The following is a 27,635-nucleotide window of genomic DNA, read 5'->3' as shown; positions in this document are numbered from 1 at the left end:
CTTGTACTGATTATTCCCAGGAAAGACTGCTTGGCAGACGAGAAAGTACGCCGACGCCGAATCGAGTATGCCAGCTCTCAATCAAGCTTATAAATTAATGATTTGTTCTGAACTTAAATCTATGTTCAAAATACTGTATATTTAACTATGATTGACATTACTTGCATTCCATAACCTACTCAACCTCTACTTGAGTATGAAATGATGGAATAATCAAAGCACCGCTCTTGAATGAACGAAAAGTACGTAAAGCAAGGTCTTTACTCATATCAGTTTCTCAGTTTAAGAATGGGACTGGTTCAAACTAAAGTAAAACATTTCCGTATGAAACGACCAATTCGTTAAAACTGGAATAATAAACAATAATATCAAATATAACTTTCATTGTTACTTTTTAATTCAACACATTCTCAATAGAACAACATTTTACATTAAAGTTTATAATTGGTAAAATATGTTTTGCACATATTTCGGTAAGCTAATACATTGAAAATATCATAACATTTGATAGCAAGATAAACATAAACATATGAGCTGCGCCATGGGAAAACCAACATAGTGGGTTTGCGACCAGCATGCATCCAGACCAGCCTGAGCATGTCCGCGCAGTCTGGTCAGGATCCATGCTGTTCGCTAACAGTTTCTCTAATTGCAACAGGCTTTGAAAGCGAACATCATGGATCCTGACCAGACTGCGCGGATGCGCAGGCTGGTCTGGATCCATGCTGGTCGCAAAGCCACTATGTTGGTTTTCCCATGGCACGGCGCAATTATGATAATTACAAAACAGGCAAAACATGGTTCATGAAACACTTAACTAAAGATGTATAGTCAAAAGTATGGTTCTTGGCTCATAAAAATACAGTTCATGGCATATTATACTTAAGATTTACAGGTAAAATCATGGTTCCTTTCTCATAAAAACACGGTTCACGAAACATTAAAATAAAGATGTAGGGGCAAAGTCATGGTTCCTGGCTCATGAAAACACGATTCAAGAAACATTAAAACTTATTAAGGCGTATAGGCAAAGTCATCGTTCCTGGTTAATGAAAACAAGTCATGAAAAATTAAACTAAAATGTTGTTCAGGCAAAATCATTCTTACTGGCTCATGAAAACACGGTTCATGAGACATTAAAGATATCCAATGACCGCATCTTTCACTAAGAAGTGAAGTGCGACTGGATTACCTATTTAGTACTATAATTGTACCTTTACTAAAATGGCCTGATTAATAATATATAAAAAAAAACAATATCAGAGAAAATGAAGTAATGAGGTTCAGATGCTCCATATCCTAAAACAGCCTTTCATTATAATAATAAAAAAGTTTCAGTGAAACTTGAAGGACTGCAGTTGTACTGGCGATGCTTTGTGCTTCTGAGAAATCTACCGTACCTATTATCTTCTGAAGGACTGGTTTCGATGTTTATGCCTAAAAATAAATAAAAGCTTTATCTCCTACAATACCTCTTTGACAGACTTGTGATATCCATGTATTATATATGTATTGAAACAAACATGGTCATTATATTAAAGTAGTTCAACAACTACCACACCATTATCATTTTAACAAATACCTCAGTCCTTAATAAAACACGTCAAGGACTATTACAGGCGCTTAAACAGGAAAACTTCCAATTTTTGATTTTAGGTGAAACTTAAAAGGTCTTCAACAGATTGCATGGATATAGTTTCTCTCTGATAAGATGAGAAATAAGATATGGTTGAAATATGTGATGAAATGATTAAAAAATATGAATAGTTTATCTTAAATGAAATAATCATGTACAGTCAAACCTTTGCCAATGATTCCCCGTGAGCTGAGCTCAACTGACAGTAAAAAGGTTCTGTAAATTTCATTTCAAAATTTAATATTTCTACTTTATTTTAACCTATGAATAAATGCCACTCCAACACAAAGGCCATTGTTTGACGTTTGCAAGGAAGACCTTTATATACAGGTTTGCCTGTTTACTTTATGCTGTAGACATCCAAACCTGAAACACCACTATCAAAATTGTCAAAGTAATTTTCTAGCAAATTTATCAACAAGTATACTGTAAAACGTCTCACAAGCAAACTTCATTTATATGGCTAATATGATTTTGATAAAAAGATTTAGAGAAACTCATACTGTGTAAAGGTTGTTTTGCTTGTAATTTACCTTACTGGACAGAAAATATATGACTTAGAGATTTTTTCTAATCGTTACCTGGTGGTAACAGTGGTAATACATCAATTGTCCGATATTTAGTACAGGTCACATTCTACTCCAGCGGTTATTTCCCTTCTCATGCTCTTGGACCAAATAGTGTATACTGAGTTCATTTAACAAATTCCACATTACATTTCAAACATAATCATTGTTTGAATGAAGACAAAAATAATATACACATTTTACATTAAAGCTTAACGGAATAAAATTACATGTATGTACAAACGGAAATATATATATATATATATATATAGAACAGACTGTAACTAAATTATTTTAACTTATTTTACTACACCATTCTAAAGACTGAACTGTAACACAGTGTCTGTTACATCAGTGGTAAATAAACAATAATATGTACATAAATTACACATTGGTAACTAAACCCTAAACACTGCTGCCCATTCATATTCACAACCTCAGCAAATACATGTGATGTTTATTTACATATTTACAAGTTTGACAAATACACAAATCCAAACTCCATTGAAATAGTTTATTTTGCAGAGGACATCATCGATAAATGGAGAGTATGTGTTATCATTTTATTATGTTTAACAGCCAGTCAACACAATGATGTCATATAGCAACTTCTCTGCTTTTGATATGGTGGGGCCCCAAGCGTACTCCCGTCATTTTTAGGCATTGGCTGGTATCTAGGTAGAACCACTGACCCATTTCAAACCATTAGTAGAGAGAAGCAAGTACGTGACTCGAAGTCGGCCTCCTTAATCACTCTTCTGCCAGGCCCCATATGTTATTGATTCATTGAGAGCATTTACAACTTACTATGCATTTTGACATGAATGAACAGGTTATATACAAACTATGTACAAGTGTATTACAAACGTAGCTGGAAAATACAAGGTCCAAACTGTTTACATTACAAACAAGATGGCCATGTAGGCCCTGTATCGCTCACCTGACCTATAGACCTAAAGATCATCAAGATTAATATTCTGACCAAGTTTCATTAAGATATGATCATAAATGTGGCCTCTAAAGGGTTAATAGCTTTTCCTTTGATTTGACCCGGTGACCTAGTTTTTGACCCGACATGACCCAGATTCGAACTTGACCTAAAGATCACCAAGATTAACATTCTGACTAAGTTTCATGAAGATACAGTCATAAATTTGGCCTTTAGAATGTTAACAAGCTTTTCCTTTGATTTGACTAGGTGACCTAGTTTTTGACCCAACATGACCCAGATTCAAACTTGACCTAAAAACACCAAGAATAACATTCTCTCTAAGTTTCATGAAGATAAAGTCATAAATATGGCCTCTAGAGAGTTAACAAGCTTTTCCTTAGAATTGATCTAGTTTTTAACCCCACCTCACATAGATTTAAACATGACCTATAAACCATCAGGATTAACATTCTAACCAAGTTTCATTAAGATTTGGTCAAAAATGTGGCCTTTACAGTGTAAACTAGCTTTTCCTTTGATTTGACCTGGTGATTTAGTTTTCGATCCTACATGACCCAGATTCAAATTGGACCTCGAGATCATCAAGATTAGCATTCAAACCAAGTCTCATGAAGATACAGTCATAAATCTGGCCTCTACAGTGTTAACAAGCTTTTCCCTTGACTTGACCTGGTGACCTAGTGTTAGAACCCGGATGACCCAATAGCAAACCTGTCCAAGATTTTATTAAGGGTAACATTCTGACCAAGTTTCATTAAGTTTGGGCCAAAATTGTGACCCCTTGAGTGATAACAAGCTTTTTCTTTGATCTGACTCAGTGACCTAGTATTTGACCTGACATGACCCAGATTCGAAACTGACCTAAAGATCACCAAGATTAACATTTTGGATAAGTTTCATGAAGATAAAGTCATAAATGTGGCCTCGAGTGTTAACAAGCTTTTTCTTTGATTTTACTCGGTGATCTAGTTTTTGACCCGACATGACCCAGATTCAAACTTGACCTAAAGATAACCAAGATTAACATTCTCTCTAAGTTTCATGAAGTTACAGTCATAAATGTGGCCTCTAGAGAGTTAACAAGCTTTTCCTTTGAATTGATCTAGTGACCTAGTTTTTAACCCCACCTAACCCAGATTTAAACATGACATACAAATCAACAAGATTAACATTCTGACCAAGTTTCATTAAGATTTGGTCATAAATGTGGCCTCTACAGTGTAAACTAGCTTTTCCTTTGATCTGACCTGGTGACCTAGTTTCTGATCTTATATGATCCAGATTCAAACTGGACCTTGTAATCATCAAAATTAGCATTCAAACCAAGTTTCATGAAGATACAGTCATAAATCTGGCCTCTACAGTATTAACAAGCTTTTCCTTTGACTTGACCTGGTGACTTAGTTTTAGACCCCGGATGACCAAATAGCAAACCTGTCCAAGACTTTATTAAGGGTAACATTCTGACCAAGTTTCATTAAGATTGGGCCAAAATTGTGACCTCTAGAGTGTTAACAAGCTTTTCCTTTGATCTGACCTGATGACCTGGTTTCTGACCCCAGATGACCCAATATCGAACTTATCCAAGATTTTATCAAGGGTAATATTCTGACCAAGTTTCATTACGATTGGGCCAAAAATTTGACCTCTAGAGTGTTAACAAGCTTTTCCTTTGATTTACCTTGTGACCTAGTTTTAATCCCGGATAACCCAATATCAAACTTGTCCAAGATTTTATTAAGGGTAACATTCTGACCAAGTTTCATTAAGATTGGGCCAAATTTGTGACCTCTAGAGTGTTAACAAGCTTTTCCATTTTTTGACCTGGTAATCTAGTTTTTGACCCAAGTTGACCCAATATCAAAGTTGTCCAAGATTTTATTAAGGGTAACATTCTGACCAAGTTTCATTAAGTTTGAGCAAAAATCGTGACCTCTAGAGTGTTAACAGTCAAATTGTTGACGACGGATGACTGATGACGGAAGACGACAGACACAGGGCGATCACAAAAGCTCATCTTTGAGCACTTAGTGCTCAGGTGAGCTAATAAAAATGCATATATGAAGACAATCAAATAATTTCCAACATCAAAATTTAGAAGAGTATATTTCTTGAGGGAAGTTAAAATCTATAAAAAATCATAATCAGAACAGCTGACAGGGGAAGTCAATGTTGTATACTATAGTCTGTGCAATAGCCAATGCAATATAACTTTACACCAATATAAATTGCTGAAAGGCAGTATAATGGAAAGCTATAAGAGTGTATCATATCATCAGCAGAATATGTATTTAAAAACACATCTCAGTTTAAAAGACATTATGGAAACCAAAATGAAATATTACAATCTGTGAAAAGACACTTTCGAAGCATAGAAGGCACCAAAGCAGATCCGCTTTTATCTTAAAAAGACATTAATTTGCAAATTCTTTATAATTACTTATTTTCGTCTAATTTTTACTTTTGCATTTCAAATGATTAACATTGATTTTCCTTATTTTTTACGCATTGCTGAACTATCTAAAACATTGTAACTATATCCAATTCATAAGATGAATGCATTTTAAAACTTTTACATCTTAAAACCATCATTAATAACTATGCTCTTTTAAAAGCAATATAAAACCATTAAATATTTCTAGGATGTGGAGGTCAAAGGAAATTTGTAAGCTTTTCGTAATGTAATCCCTAACCAGAATCTCTTTACTTCAATTGAAAGACAAAAAAAAGTGTTTTGTATTTATGTCCCTTGTTAATAGATCTGAAAGGTGACAAAGATTTGCACAAAATTTACCATGGACACAACGTTAAAATGCACCTGTGTAATTTTTTTTTTAAACTAGATGCCCACGGGCAACATGTCGAGCCCGCCAGCTGTCGAAAGGACTGGGAGTTGCACATGACACTCCTTGTCTCATTGAGGCAAACATTTATGCAAAAAAATATGGACAAACAAATCCAGACAGACGCACGGACGCACGCACGGACTACCCCGAACAGGCATTTGGACAACTATGTCTTCGCTTCCGCAAGCAGGCTCGACAAAAATCATATCGATAAGGTAAGTATGCAACTATATCTCATTTACAATGCGGTCTGCTACATAATAACACAACAATCTGTATTTCCTTACTACAAGAGCTGTCAGTGGACAGCGCGCTCGACTATTCTCAGTGCATGATAGTATAATATAAGCAATGAGTAAAACTTTAACATTACAATAAGCATATTCTAAGTCAAAAAGGGGCCATAATTCAGTCAAAATGCTTGATAGAGTTGCCTCCTCCTTTTTACAGACTGGGGTCATGATGGTTAACAAGTATGCAAAATATTAAAGCAATATCTCAATGGACTTTGAAAATATTTGGGATGGTACACAAACTTTAACATTTGTGTGACGCCCACGCTAACGCTAACGTCGTTGCCGGGGCGAGTAGGATAGCTCCCCTATTCTTCGAATAGTCGAGCCAATAAAACCAAACACAAGATATATCGAGTATAGACAACCTATTTACATGTAATTCAACTTAAACAATGCATGTTTATGTACAAAACAATATCGAAAACACGTTCAAATCTTAATATACAAACAAGAACTAAAAATAAATAACAGGCTAGAGGAGGAATATATTTACACTTCTGTAAGCTCATTTTTTCTCCAAGCCTAAAGCTGTGCTACCAATTAAAACAGGTACTAGTATATGATAATATGACATGAGATGTGTATTCCCTGAGTGATGTAACAAAATGCTTGGCATCAATTGAGGATGAAACTGCTACAGAATTATAGACAGTATACTTACATATCAATTAAAAATGTATTGTCTATGCTATGTACATGTATGTACAAAATGAGATATAAGAATGGCATGTTATGTAAAACATAATGAATCTGATTAATCCCTGAGTATTCATAGTCATGAATAAACAAATGGCAGTATATGAACTGACAGAGTGAAAGACATAGTATGACATATATAATTTGTACATTCATTATGTGTTATGTATGATTAGACAAGCTGTTATGAGTTCATCTTGCCCTCTTTGTACTGGTGTGAGATAAAAAAAACATAACAATATCTGAAGGTTTCCATCTTAGGTTCAAATTTAAAAAAAATACAAAAAACATCCACATAATCCAAAGAATAAAAGAAGTTGCTAATCACTACAGGTGATTCTAAATTTACTGGTTTTAAAATCTCAACTTCTTTGTTTAAATAGAATTGCGCTGCGAGGCCCATTATTCTAATTCAGATTCATATTGTTGTATCGAAAAGCTATCTTTTAAACACAACATACAATTTCATAGGAGCTGGTATGCAAATAGTTATGCACAACTGCTGGTCTGCAAGCTTAGTTACTTCTCAGTTAAACTGGGATCCACCTTAGTACTTTCATCAGTCTGTGTCTACTTAGTCTAGTAGAAGTGGTTGACTGTAAAGGCTAAGTAACTGTTACGTAACTGTCTTGAGATCCAGATATAACGGTACAATCATTGTCTGATAAATTTTCAGTTGAAGAGGGATCCTGGACGTAAAACTAATGGCCTATGAATTTACTATTTAGTGGTGCTGAAATCTAGGTTCTGGATTGCAACTGGTGGTCTGAAAACATTGTAAACATGTTAGTTTTAAAGATTTGTAATAAATATAAAACATTTCCGAACAGTTGTTTGTACAGTGCTATGGATAAATGTTTCAAAGGACAATGTACGTTGTTCAACAAGGGAGCCAAGATGACCCTTGGTCGCTCAGCTGAGTAACCTACCATAACAGTGTAAACATGTTTGACCTAGTGACCTAGTTTCGACACCATATAACACAGATTCAAAATCATCCGAGCATTCAAGAAGATAATATTCTGACCAAGTTTCACGAAGATTGGAGCAATTAAGTGTCCTCTACAGTGTCAAGAAGAGTTTTCTTTGATTTGGCCAAGTGACTTAGTTTTTGCCCCAACCTGATCCATTTTAACCTGTCTGAGATTTCATGAAGACAACATTTTGAATGATTTTCATTAAGACTGGACCATCAAAGTGGCTTTGTATTTGTAAACAAGCATTTTCTCTGATTTGACAAAATGACATCTAGTCTAAAATTTTATAAAGACGAACATTCTGTCTGTTTTGTGAGATTGGAGCAAACAAGTGGTCTGTAGAGAGTAAATCTTTGATTTGCCCAGATTACCTATTTTTTGACCCAGATTCAAAATCATCTAAGACTTTGTGATTCATGAAGATCCAGTGAAAAAGGCGGCCCTTGTTTTTCTTTGATTTGACCGGGTGACCAAGTTTTTGACCCAAGATTACCCATATTCATATCTGACTTAGAGGTCAACAAAACAAACATTCTGACTAAATTTCATGAAGATCCAGTGCAAAAATGCAGCCATCCCCTATTGCATACACCAGACTTTTCTTCAGTTTTTGATCGGGTGACATAGTTTTTGACCCAAGATGGCCAATATTCTAACTTGACAAACATTTTACCAAGTTTCACGAAGATAGTGTCATAAATGTGGCCTAATTAACAAGCTTTTTATTGATTTGACCGTGTGACCTAGATTTTGACCTCACATGACCCATATTCAAACTTAACCTAGAGGTCATCAAGAGAAACATTCTGTCCAACTTTCAAAACTTAAAACATTTGGACTTTGGAGTGTTAACAAGATTTTCCTTTGATCTGGTATATTGACCTAGTTTTTATCCCCACATAACCTAGTTTCAAAATCAAGACATTCTGACCAAGTTTCATAAAGACCGAGTGTCATCTAGAGTTCGAACGAGGCAAAAGTTTACGAACACCGTACAACGCACGACGCTGGACAATTGACCGGTCACAATACCTCACCTTAAGCAGTACGTGCTCAGGTGAGCTAAAAATTGGTTATGATACTGTATCCATTCAACATTTTTAATTGCATGCTCTTTGAGTAAAATGCAAAATATAGAACTGTGTTACATCAAATGATATACGAGATTCTGAATGTATGTAGAATACAGATCTCTTAATCACGTTTTTAATTTCCTTAGTACAGTAACTTGCAAAGTAGAATTATCACTTTTATTGTATCATTTAACTTACATGATCTTAGATGAAAGGCCTCTACATGTTAATAAGGCCAGGTTTTCCTGAATGTCGATGTTGTAATACCCTTCTAATCAATAATGGAGAGCTCCACTGTCTGCTGGTTTAGAAATATTTGTCTCTGTTGGACCAGAACTGAAACAAGAATTAACTGTTTGCAAATTTATCACTTGTTTACAACCTAAAACAGACCCGCCCGCTTAGCTCAGTAGTAACAGAGCATCGGTCTATGGATCACAGGGTCGTGAGTTCGATCCTCGGGCGGGGCGTATGTTCTCTGTGACTATTTGATGAACGACAATGTGTTTGAAATTATTAGTCCTCCACCTCTGATTCATTTGGGGAAGTTGGCAGTTACTTGCAGAGAACAGGTTTGTACTGGTACAGAATCCAGGAACACTGGTTAGGTTAACTGCCCGCCGTTACACGACTGAAATACTGTTGAAAAACGGCGTTAAACCCAAAACAAACAAACAAACAAACAACCTAAAACAAAATTGCTTGACAACTAGATATTAAGGTGGAATAGCACTTTGTAATTTTTTTACAACCCGCATATGATTTTGATATCATATTAAAGTAGAAGTTACCCCAGCCATGAATGTGTAACTGTTTTCTTAGTTATTAGTGAAACTTTTTAGCTATGACGTTGCAAACATTACCATGCACGTCCGTTTTGACGCTATGTTGAAAAGCGATAAAAAATTGGTTTATTAGTCCCCTACTGTTCGAAAACCAGTTTTGGGGACTATAGGAATCCGCTTTTCCGTCCGTCCGTCATTACGTCTGTCATCCATGAAGGGATTTTAATATTACTTGGTACAAATGTTCCCCATGATGAGATGACGTGTCATGCGCAAAACCCAGACCCCTAGCTTAAAGGTCACAGTTGGAGGTCAAATGTCAACAGGGCCTTTTTCCTTTCTGGTCCATAACGCTGCCATCCATGAAGGGATTTTAATATTACTTGGCACAAATGTATCTCATAATAAGGCAATGTGTCATGCACAATTTTCAGACCCCTAGCCTAAAGGTCAAGGTCACACTCGGCAGTCAAATGTTAACATGGCATGAACAGGGTCTGTTTTGTGTCTGGTCTATTACTCTGCCTTCCATGAAGGTATTTTAATATTACATGGCAAAAATGTTTCACATGATGAGATGACGCGTCATGCGCAAAACTCGGACCGCTAGCTCAAAGGTTAAGGTCACAAATGGAGGTCAAAGGTTAATAGGGTTGTTTTCCTGTCCGGTCCAGAACCTTGTCATCCATCATGGGATTTTAATATTACTTGACATAAATATTCCCCATGATTAGACAAAGTCTCATGCATAAAACCCAGAACCTTAGCTAAAAGGTCAAGGTCACCCTTTGAGATAAAAGGTCAATGGGGCATTTTTCCTGTTCAGAGTATAACTTTGTCATGCAAAACAGGATTTGAATATTACATGGCACAATGTTCACCACTACGAGACCGAGTTTCATGGGCAAGAACCTGGTCCCTAGGTTGAATGTCAAGGTCACACATAGAGGCCAAAGGTCAGATACAAGTATGACTTTGTCTGGAACACTTCTTCTTCATGCATGTAGGTATTTTGATGTAACTTGGCATAAATGTTCAGTACCATGAGATGGCTTAATTGTTTTGCGCAAGAACCAGGTCCCTATGTCTAAGGTCAAGGTCACACTTAGAGGTCAAATGCCAAATTCAAGAATGACTTTGTGAGAAGCATTTCTTCTTCATGCATGGTGGGATTTTGATGTAACTTGGCACAAATGTGCACCTGATATATATAATGCACTATTGTTTTTAGAATTATGTCCCTTTGTTATTACTATAAATAGCTTATATTGTAACTTATGTATCACGTAGGGAGACCTGTTTTCTGTGGTACAACATGCATGTTACATCCAATTTTTAGGTGTAATCTGACCTATTTCTACCTGGTAAAGAGTTTTGTGTGGACGTATATAGAATTTGTTGTTTGTTTGTTTTTTACTATAAATTACTTATATGATACCTTTTTTTCATAACCGGCCGAAAATTGCTATAAGAAAACAACTTTTATAATTTTTATATACATGTACAAATTTTAATCCAAGTGTTTTGTTATAGCATATTGTATATATAGTACAATATTGTTTATACATTGTTGACAGATTTCAGTTCATTATGTTATACTGCAGAAGAGAAAATTAGGTGCCTTCCAGCAGGGGACTTTGTGTTGTATAGCAGTACTTCATTTGCTTGTTTTCTCTCAATTGTTTATTTTTCAATTTACAGCAAAGAAACTTACATAATCATGTGTGTTATACAAAGGTCTACGGCACTGGACAGTATTTGCCACTTCTGTTTTCAAAACGATGGGAAAAAACAAAAAAAAAACATTCTGATAATTTTAATTTTATTGAAAAAATCGCACACTCGTATAATTAATGGGAAAATGACTCATTTAATTTTGCCAAAATTTTATATATTCAAGACAAAAAGGTAACTATTCTTTTTAGTCACCGACTCTGTCCCCTATCCGACAAACAAAAAGTGACCTCAAAGTGCATTTTTAGAAACAATGTGGGTATGGTTTCGTAATAATATTCTATATAATACTTAACAAGAGGGCCAAGATTGCCCTTGGTCACTCACCTGTGTAACACACCAATGATTTACTGTGTAAACATGTTTTACCTAGTGATTTCACAGAGACAAGTATTCTGACTAATTTTCATTAAGATTGGACCAAAAAACGTGGCCTCTTGAGTGTTAACAATCATTTTCTTTCATTTGACCTAGTGACCTAGTTTTTACCCCCATGACCTAGATACAAACTTGTCCAAAATGTTATGAAAATAAATATTCTGAAAGTTTTGGGAAGATTGGCGCAAAAAAGTGACCTCTAGAGTGTATACAAGTTTTACCTATGATCTGACCATGTGACCTAGTTTTTGACCCCACGTGACCCAAATTTAAAATCGTTCAAGACTTCATACAAACATTCTGACCAAATATTATGAAGACAGAATCAAAAATGTACACAAGTTTAGATGTCATGCGCTTGAGATAAGATGTCATTACCTCGATATAAGACGTCGTTGGCTCGAGATAAGATGATTTAATTTAAATAAATGTCTTTCTACTAAACATAATATCGCATTATACAGTGCTGGTATCCTTAAAATATTTACACTGTAAAGTTCGATCTTGTTTGTAGACAGAAAATTGTAGACAGAATGTCGGAAAAAGTGCTAGTGTAAAAAACAGATCAAAAATAATGAATTTGTTGTCAGCATATTTTGATAAGAAGTGAAAATGTACTTTAGCAAATGCAATTTTAGTATATGTTTCAGCGCTATTGTATCATTCCATTAAATTTTCTAAATTTCGTATTTCTTAAAACTCCCGAGTTGTTGAAATTCAAAATTCGACAGCTTGTGCAATTTCATTGTACAAGCTTAAAATATAATTGTAAAACATAAATCTGTTAAGTTATACTTGAAGCTATTTTTAGCGGGCAAAAAGATGGAATTCATTTGAAAAAATTATGCAACATTTTTAACATTCATAGAAGTTAGATATGATCGCATCAATATTGCACGAAAAAACCTATATCAAATGTTTAATCAAATGCAATTTGTTCTGCACATCCTCTTGAAGAGGTGATCATTTGACCAAAGTTTTATAAAAATCCTTCAAGGGGTTTAGGAGATATAGAGCGGACACAAAATGGAAGTCTAAAACATTTAACCCTAAGTTGTAACCTTAACCTTGAGTTAGCATGGCTGACTCATGAGTTCTGCACATCCTCTTGAAGAGGTGATCATTTGACCAAAGTTTTATAGAATTTGTTCAAGGGGTTTAGGAGACACAGAGCAGACAATAAATTGAAGGACAAAACCTTTGACCTTGAGTTGTGACCTTTACCTTTAGCAGACATGGCTGACACATGAGTTGATGAGGTGATCATTTGATCCAAGTTTCATGAAACTCCTTCAAGAGATTAAGGAGATATGGAGCACACACGAAAGTGTTACGGACTGACAGACGGAAGGACGGAGACCATTCATATAACCCCCACCGGGCGGGGGATTAAAAATAATGGATGGTAAAAGTACTTATTTTTTTTAATATTCAATCAAAAATAAGTTTATCTAAAACTTGGCAAAAAAATTTCAAGCCATTTTTTCGTTAATTAGACAAGTGTGCCATTTTTTCTAAATATCTAAAAAATTGAGAATGTCGTTTTCCTTATTTTTTTCCATAATTTTGAAAATAAAAGTGACAAAAACTGTCTAGCGTCGTAGACCTTTGTATAACACACATAAAGATTTAAGTTTCATTGCTGTAAATAGAAAAATAAACAAATGAGAGAAAATAAACCTATTTTCATTGCTTTTGAACGTGGCGCAAAAACAGATGTGCAAGGTAATGTTTGCGACGTTACAGCTAAAAAGCTGCACTAATAACCAAAAAAAAAAATAGTTACACATGCATGGCGGGGTTAACTTCTACTTTAAAATGATATCAAAATCATACGCGGGTTGTAATAAAATTACAAAATGCAATTCCACCTTAAAATCCATTAGTTGCTCAGGAACACTTAAAGTCTTTTTGCTTTAAAAGCAATTTACAGCTCTAATATTTTGCATTTGAAAACAAATGTGGAAAAAAATGTAAACAATAGTGCCAAATGGTTACAATATAAAACTGGTATAATGTAATATATATGTCAGCCACTGCAAATTACCTCTGACTAAAAATTATAGGAACTGCGAGTTAGAAAATGGACACTAAATTTTGGCAATCTTGAGTAACTTCAAGGAGGACTCAGCTGGTTATCAATTTTGACCAGATCTAATGGAGAGACATCTGCTTATATGAACTACTATACAAGTATACATAATAGCACTGAAATAGTCGACAGGGTTCGTAGGTTTTTATATCAACATCAAGTTTTTACTTTTAGATCAATGTAACCTTGAAATTTTTATTTGTTTACTAGTGTATTTCTTATATTTTGCTTCAAAAATCCTTAGGAATGATGCAAGTGTAGCTAATAGTGATCAATATACATTTCTGTAAAGTTTCATTAAGACTCATAGACATGTTAATAAATTACAGTCAAAAATCCTTATTTCTTTATAAAATCAAGGGATAAAACTCTGCTTTTACAGAGTCAACGAGATAATAATACAAGTAAGCAAAGGCCATAAATAATTTGCTAATTAATAAGCATTCAGCTTTAACCAAGATAAAGACAAGATATTTCGAACGGCTAGGATAGCTCTCCACATTCTGATTAGAGCTGAGCTAGTCAGATTTGGATCTTCCAGAAAGCTTTTGTTTGTTTGTTTTGGGTTTAACTCCTTTTTTTCAACAGTATTTCAGTCATGTAACAGCGGACAGTTAACCCAACCAGTGTTCCTGGATTCTGTACCAGTACAAACCTATTCTCCGCAAGTAACTGCCAACTTCCCCACATGCATCAGAGGTGGAGGACTAATGATTTCAGACACAATGTCGTTTATCAAACAGTCACGGAGAACATACGCCCACTGCCCGAGGATCGAACTCTACACCGTGATCCGTAGACCAATGTTCTTACCTACTGAGCTAAGCGGGTGGGCGCTTCCAGACAGCAGAAGGGTGATATGATGTATAGAATTCACTGATAAAGAACTTTGGTCTGTTGCAGCTGCAATCAATTATTGTTTATATATAGTCAATGTGTGTTTGACATACTTACGATACAAACAGGTAAGTCACAAGATTTTCTCGAGTTCCGTCATGCAAAGCTTGTATCTCATGCTGTGTGTGTGTGGCACAGGTAGAGTCTGGAAGTACAGCAGAGGATTTATCTCATGCTCTGTGTGTGTGTGTGTGGTTCAGGTGAAGCCTGGAAGTACAGAAGAGCCTGGAAATGAAGAAGTGAATTGTATCTCACGCTAAGTGTGTGGCTCAGGTAGAGTCTGGAAATGTAGCAGGTGATTGTCAAGGTAGAACCGAAGATGTACAGGCTCCCCTTAGACAGATATTGCAATGGACAATGTGACATCTATACCATAATGCTCTGCAAATAAGATAAACCTGTAATGAAAACTATTTAATCAACTCCTAAAATGCCCAAAACAACTTAATTCAAGTTTTAAGCAAACAATTTCATGAAAGATTTTGAACACTTCCTAACGCGTTGTGGATCTAATGTAGCAGGGGCCAGGTTCATATTGTTGCTAGCATACGTTTTCTGAGTAAACAAGAGCTGTCGGATGAATGGGGTCAAAATATTTCCATAGATTTTCAGACAAAAGAAAAAAAATGGATTAAACAAAAAATGTTCCTATATTTGTGGATTTCGATTAGTCTTGCACTAAATGGCAATGTGTGACCATGATAGCAAATATGTTATGTTATATGTTAGCAATATATGGACTTGTATGAAAAATTTAACTAATTTCCAAGTCCAAAAAGGGCCATAATTCAGTCAAAATAGTTGACAGAGTTATGTACTCTGGCCTACAGGTAGAAATCATGTTGATAAACTAGTGTTAAAGGTTTCAAAGCAACAGTTCAAATAGTTTTGACATAACGCTGACTTGAAAGAAACACTGAACAAATTTCAAAGTTCAAAAAGCGCCATAATTCAGCCAAAATAGTTGTTAGAGTTATGTACTCTTGCCTACAGATGGAAATCATGATGATAAACAAGTGATTAAAGTTTAAAAGTCTTGACAAAACATGGCCATATACGAAAACTGAACCAATTTCCAAGTTCATAAAGGGCCATAATTCAGCCAAAGAAGTTGACAGAGTTATGTACTCTTACCTATTGATAGAGACTATTATACTGAACAAGTTATAAAAGTTTCAAAGCCATACGTCAAACACTTTACACAAAATATAAACTGGTACGAAAAACTTAACCAAGATTTCTCAGTCAAAAGGGGCCATAATTCAGCCAAAATGCTAGATGGAGTTATGTACTCTTGCCTATAACTGAACATAGTGAAGGTTAACAAGTGTTGAAAGTTTCAAAGCTTTACCCCAAAAGACTTAGTCAAAATATGAACTGGTCTGAAAAACTTAACCAAGATTATAAGTCAAAAAGGGGCCATAATTCAGTCAAAATGCTTGACAGAGTTATGTACTCTTGCCTATAATTGGACATGGTGATGGTAAACAAGTGTTGAAAGTTTCAAAGTTTTATCTCAAAAGACTTTGTCAAAATGTAGACTGGTACGAAAAACTTAGCCAAGATTTCTAAGTCAAAAAGGGGCCATAATTCATCCAATATACTTGATGGTGTTATGTACTCTTGCCTACAACTGGACATGGTGATGGTAAACAAGTGTTGAAAGTTTCAAAGACTTTGTCAAAATGTGGACTGGTAAGAAAAACTTAACCAGTGTGTGGCGCCGACGCCTTATGAGTAGGATTGCTCTACTTATTCTTCGAATAGTAGAGCTAAAAATGCACATGTATTTAATGTGTTAATAGAGGTATGGTTGCAGAAAATAAATGGCAGTTCGCTCACAACATGCGCAACTTGTCCTATTTTTGCCTTAAAGATTAGTGTAATGAAACCAGAAGAAAATTATAATGAAGTTCAAAGTGCATGTATAATATTATGTAACCTTACCTTATTCTTAAGTACGGTCAAACCTGTTCTGAAGACCAGATGTAAACCAAGGTCACCTTATTCTTTATCACTGTCAAACCTGTTCAGAAGACCCCATGTAAACCATGGTCACCTTCTTCTGAAGTACTGTCAAACTTATTCAGTAGAACACATGTAACCCAAGGTCACCTAACATTTAAGTATTGTCAAACCTGTTCAGAAGATAACATGTAAACCAAGGTCACCTTATTCCTTATTTTTGTCAAACCTGTTCAGAAGATAACATGTAAACCTAGGACACCATATTCTTAAATATTGTCAAACCTGTTCTGAAGACCACATGTAAACCAAGGTCACCTTATTCTTTATTACTGTAAAACCTGTTCAGAAGAACACAAGTGAACAGAAGTCATCTTATTCTTTATTAATGTCAAACCAGTTCAGGAAACCACATGTAAACCAAGTTCACCTTATTCTTAAGTACTGTTAAACCTGTTCAGAAGACCACATGTAAAACCAAGGTCACCTTACTCTTAAAGTACATGTACTGTCAAACCTGTCCTGAATAACAAAATATGAACCAATATTGCCTTATTCTTAAGTACTATCAAACCTGTTCTGAAGACCAGTTCTAAACCAATGTTACCTTATTTTCATGCACTGTCAAACCTGTTCAGAAGACCACATGCTAACCAAGGTCACCTCATCTTAAGTATCAAACTAGTTCTGCAGTATGAAATATGAACCAAGGTCACCTTATTATTAAGTACTGTCAAACCTTTTTTGAAGACCACATATAAACCAAGGTCACCTTATTATTAAGTACTGTCAAACCTTTTTTGAAGACCACGTATAAACAAAGGTCACTATATTCTTAAGTCTTGTCAAACCTGTTCTAAGGACCATAGTAAACCAAGGTCACCTTATTCTTAATTACTGTCAAACATGTTCTGAAGACATCATATAAACCAAGGTCACCTTATACTTAAGTACTGTCAAACATGTTCTCAAGACCAAAATATGAACCAAACTCACCAGGTTTTTATGTACAGTCAACTTGCCCTGATGGCCACATATGAAATCTCAAGTAATGTTAAACCAGTGCTGATGACCACATACAACCAAGGCCACAAAGCTAATAAATATGGTCAAACTGATGTCCATTTTTGACCAAGGCCACTTGGCTCTTAAGCACAATCAAACCTTTGCTCATGACCGCCTGCGGACCAAAGTCACCTAACTGTTAATCACAATCATACATGATGAACACACATGAACGCTTAGGGCCAATGACCATATGTAAAACCAAGGTCACCTTCTTCTTAAGTACTGTCGGGCCTGTTCTGATTACCAAAATTCGATCTAAGGTCATCAGATTATTATGTTCATACTAGCTGCATTGATGGCCACATATTAACTCTAAAGTACAGGCAACTTTTTGCTGATATCCACATGTGAACCTTTGAATACTGATAACCTATATTATGGTTATGAGTAACTTACAACTACATGTGAACAAAGGCCACTTAAGTATTGTCAATCCTATTCTAGTGACCAAATGTGAACAAGGCCACCCGACCCATGAACAGTGAAACCCGCGGAGATGACTGAATTTGCATAAAATTCAGCTATTACAGTCGAACATGTGCTAGTGACCAAATTTGATGGAAGGCCATCAATCTCTTAAGTATAGAATGCCTTCAGTTATTGCTGAAAATGAATTATAATGCTAATTCAACAAGAGCTCGTCGAACATAAAATGCCCCCCTTGATGCATTCAGTAATTGTACAATCAACAGAAATTATTTGCTCACTGTAAACAAAAGGTCTACTGTTCTGGTACAATGTGACATTGACCTTTGACCTATTGACCTCAAAATCAACAGGGGTCATCTGCTGGTCATGATCAACCTCCCTATTAAGTTTAATGATCCTAGGCCCAAGCGTTCTCAAGGTATTGTCTGGAAAGGGTTTACCTGTTCCAGGTCAATGTGACCTTGACCTTTAGCCTACAGACCTCAAAATTTATTGGGGTCATCTACAGGTCATGACCAACCTCCCTATCATGTTTCATGATCCTAGGCCCAAGTGTTTTCAAGTTATTGTCTGGAAACAGTTTAAATGTTCTGGGTCACTGTAACCTTGACCTTTAACCTACTGACCTTAAAATCAATAGGACTCATCTGCTGGTCATGATGAACCTCTCTATCATCCTTCATGACCCTTGGCCTAAGCGTTCTCAAGTTATCTTCCAGAAACCGTTTAAATGTTCCTGACCAATCTGTCTTGAACTTTGACCCAATGACCTCAAAATCAATATGGGTCATCTGCTGGTCATGATCAATCTTCCAATCATTTTTCCTGATCCTAGGCCCAAGCGTTCTTGAGTTATCGCCCAGAAACCGTTTTACTGTTCCTGGTCACTGTGACTTTGACCTTTGACCTACTGACCTCAAAATCAATAGAGGTCACCTGCTGGTCACGACCGACCTCCCCATCACCTTTCTTGATCCTAGGCCCAAACAATCCTGAGTTATCATCCGGAAACCGTTTAATTGTTCCGGGTCACTGTGACCTTGAACTTTGACATACTGACCTCAAAATAAATTGGGGTCATCTGCTGACCATAATCAACCTCTCTATCAACTTCCATGATCCTAGGCCGAAGCGTTCTTGAGTTATCAACCGGAAAGCGTTTAACTGTTCAGGGTCACTGTGACCTTGACCTTTAATATTACAGATCTCAAAATCAATAGGGGTCATCTGCAGGTGATGACCAACCTTCTTATTAACTTCCATGATCCTAGGCCCAAGCGTTCTTGAGTTATCATCCGGAACGGACTGGTCTACATACAGACCGACCGACCAACGAACAGACCGACAGACAGACATCTGCAAAACAATATACAGAGGGGCATAATACGACAGACAGACCGACCGACATCTGAAAAACAAGAGGACCATGATGGTCCTGAATCGCTCACCTCTTCCCACATGACCCAGTTTTGAGTATGACGTCGTTTTTTTCTATTATTTGACATAGTGACCTAGTTTTTGAGCTCATGTGACCCAGTTTTGAACTTGAACTAGATATTATCAAGATAAAAATTCTGACCAATTTTCATGAAGATCCATTGAAAAATATGGTCTCTAGAGAGGTCACAAGGTTTTTCTATCATTTAACCTATTGACCTAGTTTTCAAAGGTACGTGACCCTGTTTTGAACTTTACCTAGATATCATCAAGGTGAACATTCTCACTAATTTTCATGAAGATCTCATGAAAAATATGGCCTCTAAAGAGGTCACAAGGTTTTTCTATTTTTATACCTACTGGCCTAGTTTTTGACCGCATGTGACCCAGTTTCGAAACTGACCTAGATATCATCAAGGTGAACATTCAGATCAATTTTCATGAAGATCCATTGAAAAATATGGCCTCTAGAAAGGTCAAAAGATTTTAATAATTTTAGACCTACTGACCTAGTTTTTGACCGCAGTTGACCCAGTATCAAACTTGACCTAGATATCATCAAGATGAACACTCAGACCAATTTTCATACAGATCCCATGAAAAGTATGGCCTCTAGAGAGGTCACAAGGTTTTTTTTATTATTTGACATACTGACCTAGTTTTTAACGGCATGTGACCCAGTTTCAAACATGACCTAGATATTATCAAAGTGAACATTCTGACCAATTTTCATGAAGATCCATTCAAGGGTATGACCTCTAGATGAACATTCAGACCAATTTTCATATAGATCCCATGAAAAATATGGCCTTTAGAGAGGTCACAATGTTTTTATATTATTTTACCTACTGACCTAGTTTTTGAGGGCATGTGACCCAGTTTCAAAACTGACCTAGATATCATCAAGGTGAACATTCAGATCAATTTTCATGAAGATCCATTGAAAAATATGGCCTCTAGAAAGGTCAAAAGATTTTAATAATTTTAGACCTACTGACCTAGTTTTTGACCGCAGTTGACCCAGTATCAAACTTGACCTAGATATCATCAAGATGAACACTCAGACCAACTTTCATACAGATCCCATGAAAAGTATGGCCTCTAGAGAGGTCACAAGGTTTTTTTTATTATTTGACATACTGACCTAGTTTTTAACGGCATGTGACCCAGTTTCAAACACAACCTAGATATTATCAAAGTGAACATTCTGACCAATTTTCATGAAGATCCATTCAAGGGTATGACCTCTAGAGAGGTCACAAGGTTTTTCTATTTCAAGACCTACAGACCTAGTTTTTGATCGCAGTTGACCCAGTTTCAAACTTGACCTATATATCATCAAGATAAACATTCAGACCAACTTTCATACAGATCCCATGAAAAATATGGCCTCTAGAGAGGTCACAACGTTTTTTCATTATTTGACCTACTGACCTACTTTTTGAGGGCACGTGACCCATGTTCGAACTTGACCTAGATATCATCAAGATGAACATTCTGACCAATTTTTATTGAGATCCATTTATAAGTATGGCCTCTAGAGAGGTCACAACGTTTTTCTATTTTTAGATCTACTGACCTAGTTTTTGACCGCACATGACCTTGTTTCGAACTTGACCTAGATATCATCAAGATGAACATTCAGACCAATTTCATATAGATCCCATGAAAAATATGGCCTTTAGAGAGGTCACAAGGTTTTTCTATTATTTGACCTACTGACCTAGTTTTTGAGGGCATGTGACCCACTTTCGAATTTTACCTAGATATCATCAAGATGAACATTCAGACTAACTTTCATACAGATCCAATGAAAAATATGGCCTCTAGAGATGTCACAAGGTTTTTCTATTATTTGACCTATTGACCTAGTTTTTGAAGGCACGTGACCCACTTTCGAACTTGACCTAGATATCATCAAGGTGAACATTCTGACCAATTTTCATGAAGATCTTGTGAAATATATGGCCTCTAGAGAGGTCACAAGGTTTTTCTATTTTTAGACCTACTGACCTAGTTTTTGACGGCACGTGACCCAGTTTCGAACTTGACCTAGATATCATCAAGGTGAACATTCTGACCAATTTTCATGAAGATGTTGTGAAATATATGGCCTCTAGAAAGGTCACAAGGTTTTTCTATTTTTAGACCAACTGACCTAGTTTTTGATGGCACGTGACCCAGTTTCGAACTTGACCTAGATATCATCAAGATGAACATTCTGACCAACTTTCATAAAGATCCCACAAAAAATGTGACCTCTAGAGTGGTCACAAGCAAAAGTTTATGGACGGACGACGGACGCTGTGTGATCACAAAAGCTCACCTTGTCACTATGTGACAGGTGAGCTAACAATATACCCCTCCTTCTTTGAATGTGGGGGGAGGGTACATAATAAACAGATGTATTTACATACATGTATAAAAAAACTCAGAGTTAAAATTTGATAAAAATTTACCTGTTTATGTGTTTTCACAAATGTCAATGAACATAATTCCCTGTGCCATCTCTGTCATGTCCTTAGCAGCCTGTTACCTGGTGACTGTTGCTGTAAATCACAAAATAATCATACAGTTTCAGAACAAGCCATTCTGCAATAAACTACCAGTATTTCCATAAGTAATGTAGGCTAAGACATTAAGGATATTCAATGTTCTTTGATTTTAATCATAAATAAAATAATTTACAATTTGACAGAAAGGTTAAAATACAGCATTGTTTTTCATCAACTGATTGCAAAAAGCAAGATCGGCCTGCCCTCATTCATCTTCGTTGCCAGTTTTGACTGCGACACAATTCAAGGTCATATTGGGACTTTCATTCTAACCGAATAGTGTAATTTTTAAATCTGATTATATTTCTGATTTTCCAAGTTAAACACATAACTAAAACATACACTTATAAGTTAAGCTCATTATACTTTAATACTTTTTAAATAATCTTCAATACTAAGGTCCAACTGTGAAAACACAGAATCATGCGTCAAGTCCCAGCAAGCAAAAAAATGTCCACAAGTTTTTTTCCTTTTTTTTTTTTTTTGAAAAACATGAATGCATGCCAGCAAAAACCAAAACAAAGTTATGCAAATGAAATTAAATTATTTTATCATGTTTTCAGTATTTAGCGTAATTATCACACTATCGTTTGTAAGTATTGACCTGGCACTCATGAATATTCTGTACATTTTCATAAATTAGTTTTCAGTGTCCAAAACCAAATAGCGATAAACCCTTTGATAAGCTAACTCACTATATACATACCCAAATAAACATGCAGATAGCTGTGTGAACAAGGAGTGCAACTAATAAATCATTTGATTACGGGTTATCTTGAGTGTTAATTATGACCAGCCCTATCATATTGGGAATTGGTACCTTAAAGTTTCAAATTCAACTTGTATGGGTTTTTAAGCGTGAAATGATAGCGTTATGAGTGCACCTATTTACTGAATATGTGTATATATTTCAATGCCTTACAAAAACAAACATATTTCATATCTAATACATTACCATCTAGATATATATCTTAAGCAAAATGGACAACTCCTGCATTGACAGTTTTTCATTGATTTAGGGATTTCACCTATTTCTAGCCACTAGACTGATAATTTATAAAGAACTGTCACAAAATTTAAACTTTTGTAATTTTTCTCTTATTTTGTGTGATAGTGACAAATGCAAGTCTATTTTAGAGTTGGTTGTTATATAATACTGGACATACTGGTAGACTGGCTACATTAAAAAAAATATATATATATGTATCTATATATAATATATATAGGTATATCATAGTAAATTATAATTTATTTTGTCTGTTAAAAATCCAAGACAGAACCTAAAATTCGCAACTAAATTCAAGTAAAAAGTAGAAGTGATTTATTGCATTCTCTTTATTATAAGCCAACCAAAACAATGCCAAAAATAAACCTGAAGATTTAATAATGTACAGTCCGTGTCTGACAACTTCGAAGTGACTATTTGGACGAGTTCAAGTCAGGAAGGTAATCAAGAATTATCATTATCTAAGTACACACTTTTATATTATATTACTAACTGGAACGCTTACTTTGAAGTAGAAGATTAGTACCGACCGTAGAGCGTTAGCCTTACATGTCAATTATTTTTATTTCTATTGTCGCGTTAGGTCGAATCCTACCATGATTTATACTTTTTTAAATCTTTCTTTTTTATTTATGTTTTAATTACATTTTTTTTCAAAGACAATTTAAAATATTCAAAATGCAGTAATACAGCACTACGGTATACAATAACGAACTAAAATATGGAAAAATGATGTTGCTTGAAACAACCTTTAGAATATTTTGTAGTATGCATTTAGCATCATTCTTATACTGAACAGTGTTTCTCTTTGCAAAAACAGACGTGGACGCCTCGGATAAGTTGACTACACTAATACTGGCAATATACCAGAGAGGAATGTAACCTGCACAAAATTCCCGAGTGTTTTCGTGACTATGCATTCATAATACGATGTGTTTACAGCTGATGACTGGTCACCTTTAAACAGAAATTATTTTAATAATATTTCTATCTAAATATATTAATATATTCCAGGAAAAATTAATGATCATGGTGGTTACTCTGAAACAGAAATAAACAAGAGGACCATGATGGTCCTGAATCGCTCACCTGTTCCCACATGACCCAGTTTTGAGTATGACGTCGTTTTTTCTATTATTTGACATAGTGACCTAGTTTTTGAGCTCATGTGACCCAGTTTTGAACTTGACCTAGATATTATCAAGATAAAAATTCTGACCAATTTTCATGAAGATCTATTAAAAATATGGTCTCTAGAGAGGTCACAAGGTTTTTCTATTATCTGACCTATTGACCTAGTTTTCGAAGGTACGTGACCCTGTTTTGAACTTTACCTAGATATCATCAAGGTGAACATTCTCACTAATTTTCATGAAGATCTCATGAAAAATATGGCCTCTAGAGAGGTCACAAGGTTTTTCTATTTTTATACCTACTGGCCTAGTTTTTGACCCAACGTGACCCAGTTTCGAAACTGACCTAGATATCATCAAGGTGAACATTCAGATCAATTTTCATGAAGATCCATTGAAAAATATGGCCTCTAGAGAGGTCAAAAGATTTTTCTAATTTTAGACCTACTGACCTAGTTTTTGACCGCAGTTGACCCAGTTTCAAATCTGACCTAGATATCATCAAGATGAACATTCAGACCAACTTTTATACAGATCCCATGAAAAGTATGGCCTCTAGAGAGGTCACAAGGTTTTATTATTATTTGACCTACTGACCTAGTTTTTGAAGGCACGTGACCCAGTTTCAAACTCGACCTAGATATCATCAAGGTGAACGTTCTGACCAATTTTCATGAAGATCCCATGAAAAATATGGCCTCTAGAGAGGTCACAACATTTTTTCATTACTTGACCTACTGACCTACTTTTTGAAGGCACGTGACCCACTTTCCAACTTGACCTAGATATCATCAAGATGAACATTCTGACCAATTCTTATGGAGATCCATTCTCAAGTATGGCCTCTAGAGATGTCACAAGGTTTTTCTATTTTTAGACCTACTGACCTAGTTTTTGACCGCACATGACCCTGTTTCGAACTTGACCTAGATATCATCAAGATGAACATTCAGACCAACTTTCATACAGATCCCATGAAAAATATGGCCTCTAGAGAGGTCACAAGGTTTTTCTATTATTTGACCTACTGACCTAGTTTTTGATGGCACGTGACCCAGTTTCGAACTTGACCTAGATATCATCAAGATGAACATTCAGACCAACTTTCATACAGATCCCATGAAAAATATGGCCTCTAGAAAGGTCACAAGGTTTTTCTATTATTTGACCTACTGACCTAGTTTTTGACGGCATGTGACCCACTTTCGAAATTCACCTAGATATCATCAAGATGAACATTCTAACCAATTTTCATGAAGATCTCATGAAATATATGGCCTCTAGAGAGGTCATAAGTTTTTTCTAATTTTAGACCTACTGACCTAGTTTTTGACCGCACGTGACCCAGTTTCGAATTTGACCTAGATATCATCAAGGTGAACATTCTGACTAATTTTTATGAAGATCCATTCACAAGTATGGCCTCTAGAGAGGTCACAAGGTTTTTCTATTTTTAGACATATTGACCTAGTTTTTGACCGCACGTGACCCAGTTTCGAACTTGACCTAGATATCATCAAGGTGAACATTCAGACCAACTTTCATACAGATCCCATGAAAAATATGGCCTCTAGAGAGGTCACCAGGTTTTTCTATTATTTGACCTACTGACCTAGTTTTTGATGCCACGTGACCCAGTTTCGAACTTGACCTAGATATCATCAAGGTGAACATTCTGACCAATTTTCATGAAGATCTTGTGAAATATATGGCCTCTAGAGAGGTCACAAGGTTTTTCTATTTTTAGACCTACTGACCTAGTTTTTGATCGCACGTGACCCAGTTTCGAACTTGACCTAGATATCATCAAGGGGAACATTCTGACCAATTTTCATAAAGATCCCATGAAAAATGTGACCTCTAGAGTGGTCACAAGCAAAAGTTTACGCACGCACGAACGGACTGACGGACGACAGACGACGGACGCTGCACGATCACAAAAGCTCACCTTGTCACTTTGTGACAGGTGAGCTAAAAAGTACACCAACCTCGATTCAAACCTACGGCCAGCATAATTCGACATTTCAAACATCAATGCTTAACCACTGAGCTAGCGGGGCTGACAGATGTGTTGCAATAAAACGTGCCCAATATTATTGTTTATGTAAGCTGCTTTATAGTGGACGCAACTTGACCCCGATGGTTGACCTTTGTATTATAATACATAATGAGGCACAACCTATTATTGGAAAGGTGTGTACGTATTACTAAAACCTTCATCTCGTTGCATTCATAAATTTAAATACACGGCTACCCTATGCACACCAAATTTCTACAATGAAATAATCTATATGAATAATTAGCCTAAGGTCAACCATCGCGGTCAAGTTGCGACTACTATACCTATTTTGTTAGTCCCCTCATGAGTGCATTCAAAGCAGGTGACCATTGTTACGATTAATTGGATAAAATCCCAAACGTATTGCTCTACCGAAAATGTGTTTTAATTTTAGTTTATGCTATGACAGTTATTAGTACGCCATGAGAGAAGTGTGCATTGTCTATTTTGATGATGAAGAGTTTTTAACAAATGCAGCTTATATTTTGTCTGCCTGATCTGTTGCTGTGAAAAATGCCTTTTTAGTTTTCTTTCGCTTTTGATCACTCCCCTACGAAAACTTCCGCACAGAAAAATCTCAGAAACCCTCTTTAGTTGTAAGGCGGACTCAGCTTACTGAAGGTTGATAGAACATGGATTCAAACCTATAAGCAGGAATACGCAGTGAAATATGCAAATCATCTTAGACAGAAACCAGTTTAAAAATCCACCTAGCTAATATTTAGAAGGAAAACAAAATGCCTTAAAATTCTGTCTATTGAATTTGATAGCTACAGGAAAAGTCTTTTAAGAAATTCTTAACAGGAATAAAATCTGTCATTTGGTTAATGAAAGAATCTAAAAATATGAAGTACAATGCTACATATAGATCGAAATTTCAGTGTCCTAATAATTTATAGCTTTAGTTGTAATTTTGAATTTAATGTTTATAATTATTCAAGAAAAATACATATTTATGGCAAAATAAGAAACATGGAAATCAGTACACTGTTGAAGTTGAAGTACTGATTAAAACGTTTAATTAAATGTACAAGAATTGCACATAAATTATGTGG

At 35.6% G+C, this 27,635-nt stretch overlaps 1 long non-coding RNA gene across 1 annotated transcript; it reads right to left on the bottom strand.

The window, feature by feature from the left end:
- Nucleotides 1–375: 375 nt before the first annotated feature.
- Nucleotides 376–17,578, bottom strand: LOC123527349 (uncharacterized). The gene is made up of 3 exons (XR_008367120.1): nt 17,501–17,578; nt 9,241–9,378; nt 376–7,758 (listed from the first exon to the last, which is right to left on the bottom strand). It is a non-coding gene; the product is annotated as an uncharacterized LOC123527349 (long non-coding RNA).
- Nucleotides 17,579–27,635: the final 10,057 nt, after the last annotated feature.

Source organism: Mercenaria mercenaria, chromosome 14 (genome assembly GCF_021730395.1).
Source record: "Mercenaria mercenaria strain notata chromosome 14, MADL_Memer_1, whole genome shotgun sequence".
Classification (NCBI taxonomy): domain Eukaryota; kingdom Metazoa; phylum Mollusca; class Bivalvia; order Venerida; family Veneridae; genus Mercenaria; species Mercenaria mercenaria.
The sequence above is the reverse complement of the archived record's forward strand: the minus strand, read 5'-3'. Positions and strand labels throughout refer to the sequence as shown.